Source organism: Zingiber officinale, chromosome 11B (genome assembly GCF_018446385.1).
Source record: "Zingiber officinale cultivar Zhangliang chromosome 11B, Zo_v1.1, whole genome shotgun sequence".
Classification (NCBI taxonomy): domain Eukaryota; kingdom Viridiplantae; phylum Streptophyta; class Magnoliopsida; order Zingiberales; family Zingiberaceae; genus Zingiber; species Zingiber officinale.
In genome coordinates, this window is record NC_056007.1 from 62,293,931 (window position 1) to 62,313,665 (window position 19,735).

The following is a 19,735-nucleotide window of genomic DNA, read 5'->3' on the forward strand; positions in this document are numbered from 1 at the left end:
TTTTTATCTCTATTGCTTGATCAATCTAGGAATATGTTTCATAGGATAGGATTGCTATTTTTTACTTTCTTTAAAATAGTTTGAAAATTCTAAGGAAAAATCTTTACTTTTATTTTCTTAAAATTCCCATTTCCTTAGACTTTCAAAATTGATTTTAGCCTTAGTCTAGATCAGATCCATAGAAAGCATGTTCCTATAGATTTAGGACTTAAGCATCTTACAAACACACTGAGACTCCCTTGATTGTGTATTCCAAAACTTAGAACCATGTGAGATGCGTAGGCCATTTGCCTAGACTTAAAATTCTTATATTTGTGCATCAACACAAGTTTGGGTGAGAAATACCAAATTATAGTGATCATGTTAAGTAATCCATCTTAGTTAAATACTAACTGGACACATAAACTGTCATGCCCCAGAGAAGTACTCGCCCGACAAATAGATAGCATCTCTCCTGTAATAGTGACAATATGAATTATATATACAATGCCACACGACTACTCACAAGCTATAATCAACATCCCACACAGCTGGAACATATACACCCACACAGTTATATACACAGCCTACTCGGCAAGAACAAACTGATCACAACTATGTAGTTGTATAATAAACAGCCCACACGGCTATACTAAAAATATAGTGGAAAACGAAAGAAAGCCCATAAACCAAAACAACACACTGCTAGCCGGCTAGGCTTTACACACAACCACAACAAGATAAATACAAGATACCAATATAGCAAAACTCTAAAACAAAATCAAAGTAATACAATGCCAAGCTCACAAATTCATAAAGCAAGTAAAGTAAGAAGCAAAACCCAAAACCATCCTCAGATGTGACGTGGGACCGATAGACAGAATATTCTAAGCGACTCCACAATCATCTACCTGCTACCTGAGGAAAAAGACAATACACAAATGCGGTGGTGAATGTGAGTCACTCAGCGGGTAATAGATAAGATAGTGCATGGTCTATATAAAAACACAGAGATCAAAGTATGCAGTCTCATCCGGGAAATAAGAACATGATCATAAACTGATATAATGAATGTATATACCCAATCTAGATCCAACACATAATATCATGATCATAATGTCATAATAAATGAACCTACCCAATCCGGTACTAACATATAAGGTTAAGATCGTAAATGACATAATAAATACACATATCAAATCTGGAATCGATATATTATATAATGATCAGTAACTCACCGGGGATCAACAACAGATCTATTAGTAACACCTGAGCAATATAACCGATATCATATACATGTATAATAAATGACATGTATGAAGTATAGCAACCATATGCAACAATCATAGCTCAAACAAGTACAACATATCACAACCACATGTAGCTAGTATTTGCTAGACATGTATGCAAATATATCTTCACAAGATGCATCGCGCATCATATGCAAATGCACATGCATGCCACATGGTCACCCCACCACCTCTCTAGAGTCCACGACCCTTGAATAGTCGAGAGGCCTGGGTCCATGACAACTGTACTATCCTCCAGATACCACAATAGAGTGGCCGAGGCGGACAGTTTGTTATGTAGCTATCTAGCTACATAGTATCAGGGTCCTTGACTACTCACATTTCTAGCACCCTAACTACTATACCCTCCAGATACCACTATTCATGAGTGGCCGAGGCTGACAGAGTATAAGACTAAGTGGCCAAGTGAGCACAACAGGACTAGCTCAACTCCTAGCTACCACTCTCCCACAGTGGTCGAATGGGCAACTAACATGACTGACAACTAGCTCATACTAAAAGGGAGCAATGGTCGACAAACCAGCACATACCACATGGGAGCAATGTTCATCAGCATGCATATGTATATATGACTGTCAACTAGCTCATACCACAAGGGAGAAATGGTTATCAGTGTGCATATGATGCAATGATATACATGATATAAATAATCATGATACCGACATGATATCAATACAATCATCATCAATGCAACACCTTAATCCACATAAGTAACTCCAGTAGAACACATCATGCACGTACACCCTCTACAATGTAGATATAATCGACACAATATCTCGAATATCACACCAGACACATAAGATCATTAACACAGGCATTATTGACATGATTTCTCAAATAGTACATATCAGACACATGTACACACAACATAAATACAATCAACATGGTTCCTCCATTAGCAAACACTGGACATGTGTACACATACAACATGCAAATGGACAAACAACCATGTGACAACTACAACACATACCAATCATGTATAACTCAATATCAAATGTATAATCATCATGTTAACTCAGTCATCAAGATATCCCCTACAATACACACTCTACATGTGTACACACAACAGAGTCTAGATATCCAAAAGTCAAGACTGCATGTGATATAAATATATCATCTCAAAGGTCAAGCATAAGTATCGAGCAGGATAACAATACAGATAGATTTAAGGTAAAGCAACATAATCCATCAATTAAAAATAATCACGCACTAAGTTCAAAGAACTAAAAAGGCTAAGGAAGAAATACCCGCCTTTATCTATTGATCGTGATAAACCAATCTCATGTCAAGACGCTCATCCTAAATCAAAGTCCTATATTTACATGATATTCAGATTTAACTAATTACATATAAATTAAATAGATAAATTTAATCCCTATACCAATTTAGGGTAGCCACAATCAAAATATGATCATCAATTAATCCATAATTGATGATTAACCCAAATAATATTAATTCCTTAATCACCTTTAATCCTTCCCCAATTGCTTAAGTTGGGATAACCCTAAATGGTCCATAATCAACCTAGATTAAGTTTAAGCATGATTCACCTCTCGATTCACCCAAAGATAGTAGCTCTAGTTAACACACCAAATCTGATATAAATTCAGTTTCAACAATCCATCCACATACTTCTACTAGTTAGCAACTAGCTAGGCATCCAACTAACCAGATAAAGAAGCCAAACAATCTATTATTAACGAAATCTAAACTAATGCATGCATTAACTTTAGTACCTAAAATCCTCACAAATCAATGATACTGATCATAATCCCAATCAATTGCTAACCAATCTAGAATTAACATAATTCAAAGCACATCTTACCCAAGTTCAGAATCCCAGCCGCTTAGTGAAGAACACGGATTAAGTTGTGAGGAAAGTGGAGCTCCCCTTCCTCGATGGACAATCATTGCTCTAACAACAATCCACGGGTGACAGATAGTCAGCGGTAGTTGCACATCAGATGAAGCAACGACCGAAGAGGGCCACAGTAACTTGGAGGTCACACAGCAAGCCTTTTGCTCAATCCAACGTTGAGAGAGGAAAGGGTTCAGCTGGGTTGTGAGGTGCTGGAAGTGGCAGCGACATCAAGCAATAAGATCGGGAGAGAAGAAAGGTAATGCACGAGAGAGAGCTCGGGCCAAACCCTTGATGTGCATAGGTTTTATACACTTGTTTAGTATGTTTTGACGCACATTCCTATATTTTATGCATGTTTTATCTATGCATTTTCATACTCCTTGCTTCACTTTTAGCATATTTACTCTTCTTTGTTCGGAGATATGGTCTTGTTTATTTTCTGTTTACAAGAGTTAAATTTGGAGAGGAAATGATGTTCTTGCCGATTTTGATCAACGAACAAAGGAAGTCAATGCTAGCCATGTGTGCCACACGACCATGTCAAAAGAACAGGAAGGAAAATGGTCTTGGCCGTGTGGAGCAGACCGGATGTGTAGTATCAGTAGAAGAGGGGGCTGACATGGCCGTGTGGTATCACACAGCCGTGTCACTTTTGAAGCAGAATGAGAACATGGTCGTGTAGATCTATGGTAGCTATCCAAATGCAGCATGTCATAAATAAGCTCCCAAATTAATGTAATGATCGAAAACCCACAACTACACAAGGAAATGTTTTAGCATAAGGGTCGAGTCAAATTCTTCGAGGAACATGTTAGCAATGTACTTGTCTCAGATTTAGACACTTGATTTAGGGTTTTCTAGTTATAAAATGTGGTTTAGCATTTAAAGGAAATCGTGATCTGGAAAATAAAATTGCAAACACAACTAATTAATTCAATGACATAGAATCTATTCTACTGCAAAAAATAAATCCTAAACAATCAAGAAGACGAAAACTACAAACCTCTCTTTCAATGAATTGATCTCAACTAAATTGTAGAAATTAAATTTTGTAAATTCTAAATTAAATTGAAGGCAATCTAGAGTAAAAACTACACAAAATTATTCGGAACTAAAATCTACTTAACCAAAAGAAGTCATCTAATCAAAACTCAAGTGCAGATTTTAGCTAAACAAATGGCAGCATCAATATTTAGCTTAAGTGTATCACTACTTCTAACTAGACAAACTAAAACTTACTTAATCTAATAAGCTAACTGATCTCATCATCTAGTTGATTGCTAAAATAGAAAGTGCTAGACAAGAATTAAGAAAACAGAAATGCGGTAGAGACTGCTGAACAAAACAGAGCAGAACAGAGAAGTGAAGAACAAAATTGTGCAGAAACAAATTGTGCAGAAAAGAGAATAACAAACAGGACTACACTATAAACTAGCGAATTTGGAATCAACTTGCAATAACAAAAAGAACTACACTAAAGAATTAAACTGCAATGAAGCTAAACATCCCTACAACCAAATCCCAGACCAATTTGTCTTCTCCTTGTCGTCGCACAAGGAACCGCAGGGAATGCTCCAACTGGTGTCAGATTGGAAGCCTCTAGCTCAAAGCTCAATTCAGATTCACTTGTATATCCACAGAATTCTTCCACACATTCGAGATTCTGAAACGGTTCACTGTCGCCTCTGGATTACTGGCACTGGAATCACTAAGCTGGTAGGAGAGCTACGAAGGATGGTTCACCATCGGAAATGGACCAGCATCACTAGAGGAATGCCGCTGATAACTCTGAGGAGGAATGGGAACTCAAACCGGAGGAACGCCGCCGATCTGAGGAAGAAGTCGCAATTCGCAGCTACAGTGCTCCGCCAACAAAACCCCCTCGTTGGTGACGCCCGATGGTCGGAAGCTGGTTGCCGGATACTAAAGACCTCCACGCCGATGAAGACAAGCTAATTCGCAGATCTGGATGCAGAGAGGGAGCCGTAACCGCGGGTTGAGAAAATGGCATGATGAATAGTAGCACAAGCTCACTGTTAATCCTGCCAAAATTTTGATTTTATACTTAGGGGTTTGGTTCAATTTGAGGTCTGACTTGGGTTTAGGCTCAGTTAAGGTCTAGGTTCAGTTGAGCCCACATGTGGTTTTGTATTCGTTCATTTGGTTGGATGGACCAACTCTTCATTTGAATAATAGATCCCTTTTAATACCCTACAAGATCAAGAGAAGAAACATCATACAGCTCATAAAGACCTTGCTTAGTAACATGATCAAAATTGGAAATTAAAATATGCAAATGTATGAAGAATACCACATATTAACCCAAAAATAATGTAGCTAATCAATGCTTATCAAATCCCCCACACTTATTCTTGCACGCCTCGTGCAAATGAGCTAACTAAAGTAATGACTAAAATGGTACCCCCTTTCCCTATCTATTCTAGATCATGTTTAGAAGATAGTAAAAGGAAGTTACCTGAAATTATTAAGTTTCATAAACTCAAACATTCATGCACTCTATTCTTACCTTGGTTCAACACTTAATAATTTCATCCATCATGAATAAAATGAGAATGATAACATTTCTAATTATCACAAGGTAATTTGAAGTAGCTCTCTTCCTAATCTCAATTTCTTGCAACGGTAGAGATCACTCAAGCTACTCATCGCAAAAGCACTACCATAAGCTTGCTTCTCATCTAATTTTTACCTCCATCACAGATATCAAGATGCACAATTATGAAAATTTACAACCATTGTAAAGGAGAACAAAATCATATGTGAATGAGAGATTTAATACTGATAAAGCCAATAAGAAATCAGATTTTCAAAGAGAGGTAGAAGACATGGAACCAGGATGTTATGTGATGATGCATTTCGACCATGGCATGAAAATCTAAACGCTATCTCCCTTCTCTAATCCTCAATTTAAGAACTATAAAAGTTGGTGCATTCATTAACCTTTTGATAACCAGATATTGATAACTCATCAATTTCCAAGATTCATCTTTTCTCTTGTTTCAGTTAACAGTCAAGGATATAACCAAGCTGCAGATTTGGTTCAGCTTTCAATTCTCAATTTTATGTTTCTATTTGATATCAAATTATTGTCTAAAAATCTTGTAAACTCTGGATAAGAAAGATATCCATTTATCACCACTAAAATAACAACTGGATTTCAAATTTTCCATGAACAAATGGCCTTAAACTCCATTTTGCACAGCTAGATATAGATTTCAATTTCTTCTTCATATTCTGGACTTTGTATCAATTTGTCACTGTTTAGCCATAAAAAATTTCAATACTTCTTCATCTTGTCTCTTAAGACCCTTATCGATGCATACTCCAAATATTTTCAGATTTAAACAACTCTAATTTATCATAACTCATTTTCTAAAATGGTACAGAAATGCCTCATTAGCAGGGATTCTACATTTTCTTTCTTTCTGAACTTCTTTGAATTTCCGGCCAAACATTGAACTCTAACCTTCAAAAGATTGTCTTCTTATCAATCAATCACAGTTAGCTTGCCCTTCAATCCCTTCCAATCAAAAAGATGTTTATGCACTCTAAAACATCCCTGTATAGCTCTTTGCAGATTTTTGCATTTTGTAGATTTCAGCAAACTCAGTAACTCCTTTGCCTTCCAGCAATTCTTGATGAAAGATGTCCTTAGCACTACAATGGTGTTTCCAAATTCAGTGGCCTTCATTAGCTTTCCATTCCTGCACAGCACGAATGTTCAGATTTGATCATGTTTTTGTAGCTTTGAGCATGATTCTGTTGTACACAAATTCCAGCTACCAAAACTTCAATTCCATTTAGCACTGCAAATAAGAATTACTGAAAGTATTAAGGTTTGGATTGTAAAGAGTTGGCCTCAAGTGAGGAATTCATTGGATAACTCATTTGAATTGAACTTGAATCTAAGTGTTGTAATTTAGAAACAACATAAAGGTTTGGCACAATTCATCCTTCCATGTCTGATTTCTGATTTTTTTTCTGCACTTCTTGCCAGAGTTCGAATCTAATTTCCATGAATTCACTAACCAATCCTTGAAGTTTTAATCTCCATACAACATCTTAGTATGTATTCAATAAATAATAGCTTAAATTTATTTAATTCCAGCTCAAACAAATCAAATTACAGATTGGCACAACCCCTACAATTCAAACCTGCATTCCTTCTTTGGACCCAGATTTCATTTCTATTTCTTTCATTCTTTTAAATTAGAAGCTAAGCTTATAGTAGGAATCTGGTACAAGAAAATTGGCACACTAATGAACTCTAACAGTAGTTTCAAGCATTACAATTTTCCAGATTTCCATTTCATATTTTGAGCAGCTTAACTTCATAGTTTCAATCATCTCATCATTTGTGCTGATTTCTGATCTCTGATCAAGCTTTGATCTATAATCCCTCTAGATTGTTTCTTTTAACATTCACTCAATAACAGCTTGATTCCCATTTTGTTTCAGCTTCATAACATCAATAAAAAGGTCAATGCAGTTTCAGAATTCCAGATTTAAAGGAATTAATGATCTGAACCCATTCCTCAAACCCACAAGGTTTCAGAATCTATAAGTTAAAGTAGTTTCAACATGTATCTTGTAGACTCAACTCCACAAAGAATAGCATTTAGCATAGAATCAATACAAAGTTGAACTCTAGTGCCTGCTGTTCAGAATCAGCACATACGATTGGCACTAAACATGACCTTGAGTATTGGAGAACATACTGTTCCACAAATTACAGCCCTTCACATCTTGTAACACATTGACTTTTCGAAGAATAGTCCAAAACTCAAAGCACTAAACACTTAACACTTCCCCCACACTTCTTCTTTTGTTCGTCCCGGCCAAAATAAAATCATCACATAACATACAAAGTAACCACATCCAAAGAAATAAAACATTGGAAAAGAATAAAGATATGGTGAATTATGACAAGAAAAATAGCAAAGATAATTGTGGGCAATATGATAATGGAGTAAAATTCATAAAGGTGACTCAATTCTGATCTAGTTGTATTTAACATATTTAAAGTAAGTTCTAGAGTGACTTAAGCCACAAGTGCATCACTCAAATAGGCTCAAACCTCGCTAGGTAAATAAGATTTATCATCTCATTTAATCAATCAAGAATCCATCACATAGTATTAACCTCACGTAGTCCTAGAGTTCATTCATGTCATTAAGTCTCTAAACTCAATAATCAAATTTAAGAACCTTTTTTTTAATCTCTAAAAATGATACAAAGAATTGTCAAAAGAAAGAGGTACCATTTATTCCTAAAATATAGACTACCAAACTTAAGGAAATGGTAATTACAATGAACGTCAATCCTAAAGTCTAAAATACTAATGATGTGAGCATAAAAACTACTAATGAGGCTAAGAATTTATTAATGCAAAAAGAGAATTCAAAAATGAAACCGAAAGCTTTATCCAAAGAAACAAAAATTATTCATTATTAGTGAGCATAAAATGGATATCTACAAATGATAAGTGTGAGATAGAGTAAAACTCCCCTTCAACTTGGGTAGATAGCATCAATATGGTCCATTGCTTCCACCACTAGTCCATTAACTCCCTCATGGAACTTCTTAAGCCCATGTCCATTCACTTTAAAAATTCGGCCAGTAGACATTTCCTATATCTCAACCACTCTATAAGAAAAAATGTTAGTAACACAATAAGGTCCTTCCCATCTAGATCTCAACTTACCCTTTATCAATTTGAGACGAGACCTATATAGAAGCACTTTGTCACCAATTTGGAATTCCTTTACCTCAATTTGTTTGTCATGAAATCTTTTGGTCATTTCTTTATAAATCCATGAGTTCTCATAGGCTTCCAACCTAATCTCTTCAAGTTCTTGAAGTTGCAATTTCCTTCCTTCTCCAACCGTGCTACTATCAAGGTTGCATGCTTTAACTACCCAATACGCCCTATGCTCAATCTCCATAGGTAGATGACAAGCTTTTCCATACACAATCCTATATGGAGACATTCCTATAGGGGTCTTGAAAGCAGTTCTGTAAGCCCACAGTGCATCATCAAGCCTTTTGCTCAAATCCTTTCTATATGGTCCCACAGTCTTTTCAAGAATTGTTTTTACTTCCCTGTTAGACACCTCTGCTTGCCCATTTGTCTGAGGGTGATAAGATGTAGAAACTTTGTGTGCAACCCCATACTTATGTAGAAAATCTTTCATGTGTCTATTACAAAAATGAGACCCTTGTGTTGGTGCAACATCCCTCAGGTCAAGGTTGACCTGGTTGACCAAGCTGAGTCTTGGTTTGAGTTTAGATGTTTGACAATAAGATATTGATTGAAGAAGAGTCAAGTAGGTCAAGGTTGACCGAATACTTGACTGGGAAGTCCTAACTGGGATGTTAGGCAGAAGGAAAGTCCTAGTGAGTGAAGCTAGGCAGATGGAAAACCCTAGTGAGTGAAACTAGGTGAAAGTCCTAGTGATTGAAGCTAGGCAGATGGAAAGTCCTAGTGAGTGAAGCTAGGCAGATGGAAAACCCTAGTGAGTGAAACTAGGTGAAAGTCCTAGTGAGTGAAGCTAGGCAGATGGAAAGTCCTAGTGAGTGAAGCTAGGCAGATGGAAAACCCTAGTGAGTGAAACTAGGTGAAAGTCCTGGTGAGTGAAGCCAGGCAAGGGAAAATTCAGATGGATCAAGGATGATCGGACATCTGGTGTTGGGAAGTCCAAGTAGGTCAAAGGATTGACTGGATACTTGGCATGAGGAAATCCAGATGGGTCAAGGTTGACCAGACATCTGGTGGAAGTCCAAGTAGGTCAAGGGAGTGACCGGATACTTGGCACGACTAGAAAAGTCCAAGTGGATCAAAGGATTGACCGGACACTTGGTGGGAAGTCCTAGCGGTCAAGGGTGACGGATGCTAGGCATGATGTACCAACGGGTCAAGGTTGACCGGTGTTGGTTTGGTAGGCTTGGGACTTGGTTTTGGGCAAAACCATAACCGGATCGATCGATGGATCGATCCAAGCCTTTCCTAGCGAACAGAGCCCGGATCGATCCGTGGATCGATCCAGATGTCCCAATCGATCGGTGGATCGATTGGGACGCGTCGCGCGATAAGCACCGGATCGATCCGTGGATCGATCCGGCGTTCGAGCGCGAGGCGCTGGATCGATCCGTGGATCGATCCAAAGCCTCCGATCGATTGGGAACATTTGAATCGATCGGGTTCCGACCGTTGGCGTCGAAGGCGAGCGTTGTCGTCGGCATCTCTTCTCCGATTCACTCCGGATCTCTCGCCCTCCTCCGGTGCTCTCAAAGATCAGATCGCCAGTTCTTGAAGGATCTTGGAAGCTTTCCAAGTCAAGAGGCGGATCAAAGGCAAGAAGAGAAGCTAGGGTTAGGGTTTTCTATACTCATTGTAAGCTTTGCGCTTGTATTTCGTTTCCCTTTCCTTTCTTCTTGTACTGAGAGTCTTGTAGGGCTTCTCCGCCCTCGGTAGTTACCGAAAAGGAGTGTTTTCATAGTGGAGGGTGCGTGCGTGGTGTGGATCCTTGGATTAGTCACCTCTTGTGAGGTGGATACCAAGTAAACCAACCTTGTTAGCGTTGTGTGATTGTTTCTGCATTTTCCGCTGCACATCTTAGAAGAAACGAGCAACGCCGAGCAACGAGCACGCGACGAGCTATTCACCCCCCCCCCCCTCTAGCTACTTTTGGTCCTAACAAGTGGTATCAGAGCGAGGCCGCTCTTCACCGGAATCATCGCCGGAAGGGTCAAGCATAACAAGAAAAGCTAGAGGGTGAAGAAGTTGGAGCAAATTCTTCAAGTTCAAGACTTTATCAAGCTCAACTTCAAGATGCAATTCCAAGATGGACTTGGATTTGACACAAGGGTGGCTCCACCATACACTTCTACGAGTTTCGATTCTTGGAAATCAAGAATCGAAAATTTTCTTATGATGGAGATAGAGCAATGGTTTGCTCTAATGGAAGGCTTCAAGGCTCCAAGAAATTCAAAGGGCAAAGTTCTCAAGAGGAGCAAGTGGAGCCAAGAGCAAGTCCAAAGGTGCGAGGCTAATGACAAAGTGACCAAGCTTTTGGTCAATTTATTGCCAAGCACCATCCTTTGCAAAATTGGAGAATTTGAAGATGCAAAGGAATTATGGAGCAAATTGGACAAGCTTCATGAAGAGATCCCCTCCACTGTACAAGATCATGAAGAATCCAGAGAGGGTGACTCTTTGGAGCAAGACCAAGAGGAGGACTCCGAGGTTGAGAGATGCTCAACCTCCGAAGAAGAGGAAATCCAAGAAGCTTCATCCTCAAGGGAATGCAACGAAGGGAACAAGGAGGGAGCATACTCCTTGTTTCATGTTCAAGATGATGAAGCCTCCACCTCTAGGATTGAGGGGGAGCAATCCTTGGTGACGCCGGATCAAGAAGAAGGAGAAGCTTCGACATCCGGGTCAAGTGAAGAAGAAGAAGGTGGTGCCACCTCCGAAATTCAAGAAATAGCAAATGGAGGAGGAAGTGCCAACCCTACACAAGAAGGTATAAATGTTTCAATTAAAAATAAAAATCATATAATATGTTTTGAGTGTAGGGAAAATGGGCACTACAAGAGCAAGTGTCCCAACTTGGCCAAGAAGAAGGACCAAGTGGCACAAAAGGGCAAGGAGAAGCCCAAGGAGACCATCCCCGGAACAAAAAGGAGCAAGGAGCACATTGTGTGCTTTTCTTGCAACCAAAAAGGGCATTACCGAAGTCAATGCCCCAAAGGGAAGAAGATGGTCAAGGCTCAAGGAGGCATTAGTCAAGGGGGAGCCTCCAAGGTAAAGAAGAAGGTAACATTTATTGAGCCTACCCCTTTACATTATGGTAAAAAGCATGATAGTTCTAACTTTTATCATTTTAATGCGATTTACCATAAGAATAGGAAGCATGAGGGCTTTAAGGAAAAGCATGTGGCCCTACATGCCAAAACTACTACACCTAAGGCTAGGAATGTAGGTAAAAGTCTAGGCAAGAACACTAAGGATAATAGATACAAGCCTAGAAACAAAAATGCTCATGAACTTAATGGAAAACCAAAAACTAAGGACTTAGTGATGGAAAATCAAGTCTTGAGGTCAAGACTTGATAAAATGGAAAAGACCCTAAAAAGGATGGAAAATATCCTATTAGGGCAAAATGAGCATAACCTAGATTTAGGGGTACAAAAGCCATCAAATGGCCATAGAGGTTTGGGATACAAACCAAAGGCTAAGAAGGATGTGCCCTCTTACCATAGAGTTCCATATAGTTATGGAACAAACCCTAGGTCTAGTGGTCAAGCCAAAAATACTAGGGAAGTCATCCCTAAGAGTATTTTTGCAATAAATGTGACTAAGGCTTCTAAGAAGTCTAAGAAAGTCACAAACAAGGTCACAAGGGAGGTTATCCCTAGAGTTGACCTAGAAAGTGTGACCAAGGCCTCCAAGAAGCCAAACAAGGTCATTAGGAAGGTATCTAGGGAAGTTATCCCTAGTGAATACCTAGAGCATCCAAGGAGCACCAATAGGTGTTGGGTTCCTAGGAGCATCTTCTCTACCCCATAGATGGGTTAGAGAGTGTCAACTCCGATTAGAAGGGTAGTTAACCCAACTTTGAGGAAATTGACACTCAAGGAGCATTTTCAAGGTTTTTGTTAACCTTTGAAAATGAAATGGAAGTATTATTTACTCCTTGAAAGAGTAAAATGTGCCTAATGGTGGAAAATTGATTTTATCTTAAAAAGGCATAAATTGGGAAAACCTAGAGAAATACCAAGTTGGGATTTTGGTATTCTCTTATAAATTTTAAGGTACTCCGGGCCTTGATTTATGTGATCACTCTTGAGGAAAAATGAAATATGCCAACATTTGAGGACATGCTTAATTTTTAAGTGGCATAAACAAATCAAGAGAAATAGAAATGTCAATTTAGGTTTTGGCATTTCTTTGAAGCATTTAGGGCAATCTAGGTTTAACGGTTTAAGTTAAAACAAGTGGTTTTGAGGTAGCTAAGTGGTTAAGGATACTTAGATAGGTAATCTAGGTATATTTTATTTATGCTAAACCTTGCCATGATTGTTTTCTCATAATATGCCATGACATCATATTTTATCTTATTTGTATTTTGCATTCATGACGTATCATGAAAAATACAAAAATACCATGTCATGTCATACATACATCATGTAGTTATAGGAATCTTTCTTTTGAAAGCTGTTTTATTTTGATGTATGCCATAACATTATCATGCATTATGTTTATTTCCTTGTAATTAAGGACAAATGGCATTTAACAACAATTATTGACAAGTGACATCCTAGGTGGATGTCTAATATCTCTAGAATGCCTAGATAGATATGCATGATCCCTAGATTAGGGCAAAACCAAAATCTACATCTCACAAAGACTATAAGGTGACTTGTATGTGCTTTAGTGCACATTAGATACAAGTGAGATGTTAGGATGATGAACAAAGCTCAAGATGTTGATTTAGTGCATTCTTTTGAGTTTTAAGTTCATCAAAACACATAGTTATGTGTTTTCCCATCATTGGGAAAGCTAATGTACAAGTCATGTGCATTATGCCCAAGGAACATGATGGGATATTGGTTTTGAAAATGTTTTTAAAAGTTTTTGGAAAACCTTGGTGAAGGCTGTCTTTTGATAATAATCACCATTGAATAGTTAGACACAAACTTGAAGAAAACACTAAAGTTTTTGCAAGTTTTCAAGTTTGTGTCAATCTTTAAAAATATGATGTATTTTCATAGAAAACTATTTTTCCATGATTAAGTATGCCCTAAATAATGTCTACACAAAATTTCATGATTTTTGGATTTTTGTAGAATTTTCTAGGGGTTTCTGAAGTTGACTGAAATGGAATTTCAGCAACTATCAGAGCTCCGATCGATCCATGGATCGATTGGAGTTTCTGAATCGATCCGTGGATCGATTCAGAAGGAGACTCTTGCGAGCAGAAACTCGCTGGATCGATCAGCCGATCGATCCACACATCCTGAATCGATCAGTGGATCGATTCAAATAGGTTGAATCGATTGGAACCCAACTCCAATCGATCCAGGATGCTGTCTTTGGCTGGGAAGGCCTGATTTCAGCACTCTAAACCTATTTTAGTCTAGGTAACCATTCCAAACCCCTTAAAATATATTTGTATACATAAAAACGGGTGTTTTCGTGTGGAAAACAAGGATGGATTGGTTAAGGAAGACTTCATTGAAGTTTAGGTTGAGGTTTGTTTCAAATTTTGAAAATTTGAACCTCAAAACTTCTAAATTTGGGTTTCCTAAAGGTTTAGGGATTCCAAGTCATTGTTGGTACAATGACAGAAGTTACCACCATGTCTTTAGGGGGAGGGACTCTTTAAAGACATGAAAAATTATTTTTCATGAACCTTGGAAGGTGGTTAACCTTCTTTAAAGAAAATGCTCATGGACGAGCTTTTGAACTTGAAATGGGGAGTGGATATCCTCATTATTTCAAGTGGAAACTCAAGTGGTTAGAAAATGCTCAAGGTTGGGTATTTGTCTACATTGAGGGAGAAGTTAAGGATAAATGAAGGGTATGGGACCTTCATTGTCGTGTTGATCACAACGAGTGATGTTGTGAACAACGATGAGCAACTCTTCAGGGGGAGAGTTGTCAACAAATGGATTTGTTGATGTATACCCAAAATTGGGGCATGGGTTGATGTGTGCCCAAAGATGGGTTGATGTGTTTTATCAGTAGGGGGGTTGATGTGTGCCAATAGGGGGAGAATGAAAGGACTTGTGAATGGGAGTAAGTTAGGCTTTCATTACCTAGAGGGAGTTTGCCCTCTTAGGGGGAGAATGAAGAGTCTAACTTATGTGTTCATTACCTAGTGGCATGAAGAATGAGGCTATGGGATTAGCTTAACTTACATGTGGTATTGTAAGTGTTATTGTGGTATTGTCAAACATCAAAAAGGGGGAGATTGTTGGTGCAACATCCCTCAGGTCAAGGTTGACCTGGTTGACCAAGCTGAGTCTTGGTTTGAGTTTAGATGTTTGACAATAAGATATTGATTGAAGAAGAGTCAAGTAGGTCAAGGTTGACCGAATACTTGACTGGGAAGTCCTAACTGGGATGTTAGGCAGAAGGAAAGTCCTAGTGAGTGAAGCTAGGCAGATGGAAAACCCTAGTGAGTGAAACTAGGTGAAAGTCCTAGTGAGTGAAGCTAGGCAGATGGAAAGTCCTAGTGAGTGAAGCTAGGCAGATGGAAAACCCTAGTGAGTGAAACTAGGTGAAAGTCCTAGTGAGTGAAGCTAGGCAGATGGAAAGTCCTAGTGAGTGAAGCTAGGCAGATGGAAAACCCTAGTGAGTGAAACTAGGTGAAAGTCCTGGTGAGTGAAGCCAGGCAAGGGAAAATTCAGATGGATCAAGGATGATCGGACATCTGGTGTTGGGAAGTCCAAGTAGGTCAAAGGATTGACTGGATACTTGGCATGAGGAAATCCAGATGGGTCAAGGTTGACCAGACATCTGGTGGAAGTCCAAGTAGGTCAAGGGAGTGACCGGATACTTGGCACGACTAGAAAAGTCCAAGTGGGTCAAAGGGATTGACCAGACACTTGGTGGGAAGTCCTAGCAGGTCAAAGGAGTGACCAGATGCTAGGCATGATGTACCAACGGGTCAAGGTTGACCGGGTGTTGGTTTGGTAGGCTTGGGACTTGGTTTTGGGCAAAACCAAATCTTGGATCGATCGATGGATCGATCCAAGCCTTTCTTAGCGAACAGAGACTCGGATCGATCCGTGGATCGATCCAGATGTCCCAATCGATCGGTGGATCGATTGGGACGCTGCGCGATAAGCACCGGATCGATCCGTGGATCGATCCAGCGCTTATCACATAGGCGCTCTGGATCGATCCGTGGATCGATCCAAAGCCTCCCCGATCGATTGGGAACATTTGAATCGATCAGGTTCCGACCGTTGGCGTCGATTTAAGCTGCAGGCGTGCGATGGCTGCGGCATCTCTTCTCCGATTCACTCCAGATCTCTCGCCAACTCCTCCACAGTGCTCTCAAAGATCAGATCGCCAGTTCTTGAAGGATCTTGGAAGCTTTCCAAGTCAAGAGGCGGATCAAAGGCAAGAAGAGAAGCTAGAGTTAGGGTTTTCTATACTCATTGTAAGCTTTGCGCTTGTATTTTATTTCCCTTTCCTTTCTTCTTGTACTGAGAGTCTTGTAGGGCTTCTCCGCCCTCGGTAGTTACCAAAAAGGAGTGTTTTCATAGTGGAGGGTGCGTGCGTGGTGTGGATCCTTGGATTAGTCACCTCTTGTGAGGTGGATACCAAGTAAACCAACCTTGTTAGCGTTGTGTGATTGTTTCTGCATTTTCCGTTGCACATCTTAGAAGAAACGAGCAACGCCAAGCAACGAGCACGCGACGAGCTATTCACCCCCCCCCCCCCCCCCTCTAGCTACTTTTGGTCCTAACACCTTGATCACTTATGATCGCCCTGGGTACTCCAAACTTGCAAAATATGTGAGACCTAACAAAACTAACAACAACAGATGAATCATCAGTCCGAGTGAAAATGACCTCCACCCATTTGGAAACATAATCAACTACCAATAAAATATATGCAAATCCAAAAGAGACAGGAAATAGACCCATAAAATCAATACCCCAAACATCAAAAATCTCATAAAATAATATGAATTATTGAGGCATTTCATTTCTAAGTCCTATGTTTCCAGTTCGTTAACACCTATCACATGATTGATAAAAGACATAAGCATCACAAAAAAGGGTAGGCCAATACAAACCACATTCTAATACTTTCTTAGTAGTCCGTTGTGGTCCAAAATGTCCCCCACACTCAGATGAATGACAAAAAGTAAGTACAGACTGAATCTCATAATCAGGTATGCATCTCCTAATGATTTGATCACTACAAAATTTCCATAGATAAGGAGCATCCCAAACATAAAATTTTGAATCACTTTTTAATTTATCTTTTTGAGCTTTTGAAAAGTGTTTGGGATAAACATGTACTACTAAGAAATTAACCAGATCCGCATACCATGGTGACTCACCATGCAGCTGTAGAAGCTGCTCATCCCTAAAATCATCGTCAATGACTATCTGATCATCATCCCCTTCGATCCTGCTCAGGTGATCTGCAACTAAATTTTCCTTCTCGCTCCTATCACATATTTCTATGTCAAATTCTTGAAGCAGAAGCATCCATCTGATCAACCTAGGCTTTGCATCTGGCTTCTTGAGGAGGTATTTCAAAGCCACATGATCAAAAAATACAATCACATGAGAACAAAGTAAATATGATCTAAACTTATCTAAAGTAAAAACAATAGAAAGAAGCTCTTTTTCTGTCGTGGTGTAGTTTGCTTGAGCAGCATCTAAGGTCTTGGAAGCGTAGCAAATAACATGTGGTGCTCCATCAACCCTTTGTGCAAGTACAACTCCCACTGCATAATCTGAAGCATCGCACATCAACTCAAAAGGAAGGGTCCAGTATGGGGGTCTGATAATAGGTGTTGAAGTAAGAGCTTTCTTCAATCTATCAAAAGCCTCTTTACACCTCTGATCAAAATGAAACATAACATCCTTCTGAAGCAACTGAGACAATGGAAGAGCAATCTTACTGAAGTCCCTAATAAATCTCCTGTAAAATCCTGCATGGCCAAGAAAAGTTCGAACATCCCGCACACAAACGGGGTAAGATAAAGAAGATATAGCGCTAACTTTTGCATGATCTACCTCAATACTATTGGAACCCCAAGTTATTTTGGTGTGATCAACAAGTTAAGTTAGGTCCTGTTTGTTTCTAACCTTGTGTCTAAGTGTGCAAGAGCTTAGGAGCACAGGTAGTCGAGCGGAAGACTCAGCCAGCGAGAAGGACGGCACGTGGTGCGTCCGAGGGACAAGGCGCTCCGGAAGAGTACACCGGCGGACGAGAAGGAAGCGTGCGGTGGTTCCGAGGGACGAAAGCCGGAGCGGAAGATTTCTCGGGGAGCAAGAGACGCAGCTAGCGAGAAGGACGACACGCAGTGCGTCCGATGAATGAAGACTGTGGATGAGTACATCGGTGGACGAGAAAGAAACACGCGGCGATTTCGAGGGACGAGAAGCCGGAGGGAAGCCCGCTCGAGAAGATCGGAAGTTAGGTTCGGGTGAGCCCTTTTCCGGATGGCAGAGATCACCCAAGCGAGCGAAACCGGAGTTGAAGATCCGGACCGAGGTGAAAAAAGTCAATCGGAGTTGACTTAGGGTCCGGGGCGCCCGAACCAGCCCGGGGTGCCCAGACCAGCCCGGGGCGCCCGGAGCAGTCCGGGGCACCCGGAACCCTTCCGGGTGCCTGGAGATTGAATTTTGATCAGATCGAGTCAAATCTCGATATGAACATTGGGGGATAAAATTTATCCCCCCCTAGGGTGCTCGGAACCCTTCTAGGCGCCCCGACCAAGGCTATAAATATAGCCTTGGTCCAGAAGCTTTCATATAATTCAGAACTACTCATTGTAACAACACTTGTACGCTCTCTCACTACAAGAAAAACTCTCATAGACATTGGTGGAACAACAACGGTTTTAAGCAAAAACCGATGTCTTTGCATATTTTACACCGGTTTTTCCAAAAATCGGTGTCTATGAGCGCGGATTTTTGCTCATAGATATCAGTTTTTTTAGCCGATGTCTATGAGCGCCTTTTTTTCATTAATAGACACCGATTTTAACCACGGTTTTTAAAACCCGGTGTCTATGAACCAAAATTCTGGCGGGCTTTCTTAGCGCACTTTCTTTTGGGCTTCTCCTCGCCCACCATAAATCGAAACCCTAATCCTCCGCATCCTTTTAGGAGTTACCATTTGAAAGATGAGCAATGGATCTCTCGACGGCGATGTGGATGGCGGCGGTCGTCAGTGCTGTCGCGGCCTACTGGTTTATGTGGGTGATGGGCTCGGCGGAAGTGAAAGGCAAGCGGGCAGTGAACCTTAAGATGGGATCGATCATGCGGGATAAGGTGCAGGACAAGTACAAGCAGTACTGGTCCTTCTTTCTCCGCTCAAAGGAGGGCATTTCCACCGCGTCTGACGACGATAACGTCCCTACCTTCGTCGACACCTTCTACAACCTCGTCACAGACATCTATAAGTGGGGATGGGGGTAGTCCTTCCACTTCTCTCGTTTTCTCTCGATCTCACAGCGATGTTTTTGATATAGGTCGAGCGGGTATGGTCCGGATCCAAGAACGCTCGATACTCCGACCGCTTAACTCTCTCAATCCCCTTTTGCCTTGACTACATCAAATGTGAGAATAATCGAAGACCCCCCTGTTTGAGTTATTGTCGTTCTTTTTTTTTTTTGCCCTAATTGGAATCGGATTCCTTTCAGGGGATGTGATCTACAATGCGCTCCACCCATCACTAGCGCCGGATGTCGTCTTTTCGCTGGAGGACGATGACTTCGATCCCCCTAGGTGATATAGCAAGGGAGGGGGAAATGCGGTTGAGCAAGAACATCTTGTGTGATTGGAATGGAAAAGATCCATC